We start from the raw sequence: 2,772 nt of genomic DNA on the forward strand, positions 1-2,772 counted from the left end.
TTAGGGAGACTTCGGCTGAAAGCAGAGAATATCTGCTGTTAATTGTGTTTTATTGACTATGTAAAGATTTTTTATTATGTTGATCATAACAAACTATGAAGAAGAAGGTAATCCAGAACTCTTCATTTTGGTCAAGTGGCCCTCTACACAGATGAAGAGACAATCTTCTTAATAGAACAAGTGTTTAAAGTCAGGAAAGGTTTGGTTAGGCTTGTATCCTTTAAACATACTTACTCAAAATATATGTTGAGCAAATAGTCTGTGAACCTGAACCGTATAAGGAAAATGTGGTATGGAGTTTGGAAAGAAGCATATTCACAAGCTGCAATATGCAGTTGACACAACATCGCTTGCTGAAAACAGAGACATTGAAGCATTTGCTGATAAAAATCAAGGAGTGCAGCCTTCAGGATGAATTGTGACTCAATGTAAAGAAAACCAATATCTTCACAATTAAACTTATAGGTAGATCATGATCAACAGGGTAAAGACTAAAGTTGAGAAGAATTTCATTTTGCTTGGACCCACATCAATGCTCATGGAAGCAGTAGTCAAGAAATTGAATGATACATTGCATTGGGTAATTTTGCTGCACAAGACCTCTTTAAAGTGTTGAAGAACAAGGACTCCATTTTGAAGAGTAAGACATAAGCCACAGTATCTTCACTCCTCCCATATGCATATAAAAATAGAAGTTAAATAAGGGAGACGGAAGAAGAATTCATGCATTTCAATTATGGTTCTAGTGAAAAATATTCAAAGCATCACGGGCTGCCAAAAGAACCAATCTATCTTGAAATGCATACAACTTAAATGTGCTTTAGGGTGAGAATGGTTACATTTCCTTTCAAGTACTACTTTGGACAAGTTCAGTCCCGGGAAAAGGAATTGTTAAAGTAGAAGACAGCAAAAAGAGAAAGACCATTAAGAAGATAGATTGACACAGTGACTTCAACAATGTGCTGAAATATAACAATGATTGTGATAATGGTGAAGAATAAGATTTTGTTTCCTTCTGTTATGGATTGGGGCTCTCTTGAGCCTCAATCAACAGAGTGCACATAATAACATCAAAAGCAATATATATTTGCATATAAGCACATTTTACTTTGCCAGTAGGAGAAATAAAATCTTGATTCATACTGAACTATGGATGGAAAGTGAAAACATCATGTTGGATGATATACATAAATCACAAAAGGACAGATACGATTCTACTTTATAAAAAGACAAGAAAGAACACATGTATAGAGATAGTTTATTACTGATTATCAGGAGCGGGAGAAAGGGAGAAAGAGAGGAAGAGTTACTGGTGATTAAAAAAATAATGTTGATTACTGTTATAACTCTTTTAGAAATTGTCTAGCGGGGTTTCCGTTTTTTTTTCTGGAACCCGACCCCTCTACACACACACACACACACACACACACACACCAGCACACACTCACCAGTAAAACAGGTATCTAACAATAGATTAAAGTAACTTCTTTACATCAGTGAGCTAATGTAAAAAAATAATAATAATAACATTGATTAAGGTTAGTATCGCACGGTTCATTTTTGTAATTACATTCAATAAGTTATACCATGGTAGAAAGTTGAATTGGCAAACGATATAGCTGCATTTATAGCAGTGACAAAAAGTAATAGCTGCTAGACCTGGTAATATAAAGCCAAAGGGCTCATATGTTTTGGTTTCTTGATTTAAACAGCTAGGGTCCTGGTTTCACAGAACATCCTAGTTCACTGGCCTAGTAAAGTGGTTGGTGCTTCTGTTCTGCCTTCTAAATTATTTAGTAGTGACTGGGTTCTTAAAAACTTTCAAGCCATCTGTGGTAATTACATAATCTTGGGTCAACTTGAAGATATTAAGAAAGAAGTGGTGGAGTCTAGCCTGTTAACCAGATCACAGCCTGATGCATTTCTTTGGGCATGGTCTCTCATGAATATTTTGGAAACTTCCTCTCTTCCTCTCTGGAGGGGAGATGTTCTCTCTCTGTTTCACCCTCTTGTTGACAAGCCACATGGAACTGCACTGATGACAGCCAGAGCCCTGGAGATGTGTCTCTGCCACTGGATCCACAAGACTTTTCACCTACCAGCTTATGATCTTCCCTTAATTGGCATTATTGTGAGCGGCTACATGAGTCTGAAGAGGAATTTATGGACTAGTACTGGACTTATGGTCTAATATTGGACTTGTGGACCTGATCTGGACTGGGCTGGGATGCTTTCTTAATATTTAATTACTCTTTGAAAAAGAGCTCTCTCTTACACACATACGAGTATCTCTGCATTTATTTCTCTAGCAACCTGGCCTAATACACCATCAAGGTATGAAAATGCAATCTATCCACCTGTTAGTACAGAGGCAAAAGGAGGGTCATAGATTTGAGGAGAATATGTTGAAAAATTCTCTTCATATACAACTAGTTTCTTTGCCATTAGACCAGAACTGAATGATGCTAAGCTGTCATTAGTGAATATATTGATCACATATTTTATAAGAGAATCCTGGTCAGAAAGAGATATTTCAGAAAAAAAATTCATCATTTTCTCTCGGAATCTAGACTTATTAAAGCTATGCAGGTTCAATGAATCACTCTAACTATTGCCCCGGGATAATCTTCTACATTAAAACAAAAAATATTTTCTGATGTCTTCCTAAAAACCAAATAATAGTATACTTTAAAAGAGTATATGGTATTTTAAGAACTATCTATATGGAATCAAAGCTCAGCTGTATCTTGAAAGATTTGTCAGATACCTTAG

General features: G+C 36.0%; 1 non-coding gene across 1 annotated transcript; it reads left to right on the plus strand.

Annotated features, from left to right (window-relative positions):
- Positions 1 to 1,335: 1,335 nt before the first annotated feature.
- On the plus strand, positions 1,336 to 1,398 carry LOC115871766. The gene has a single exon (XR_004047469.1). It is a non-coding gene; the product is annotated as a U7 small nuclear RNA (small nuclear RNA).
- The last annotated feature ends 1,374 nt before the right edge of the window (positions 1,399 to 2,772 follow it).

The sequence above is a fragment of the Echinops telfairi genome, unplaced genomic scaffold, assembly GCF_000313985.2.
Source record: "Echinops telfairi isolate 266 unplaced genomic scaffold, ASM31398v2 ScPeMD7_7401;HRSCAF=8416, whole genome shotgun sequence".
NCBI classification, from domain to species: Eukaryota; Metazoa; Chordata; class Mammalia; order Afrosoricida; family Tenrecidae; genus Echinops; species Echinops telfairi.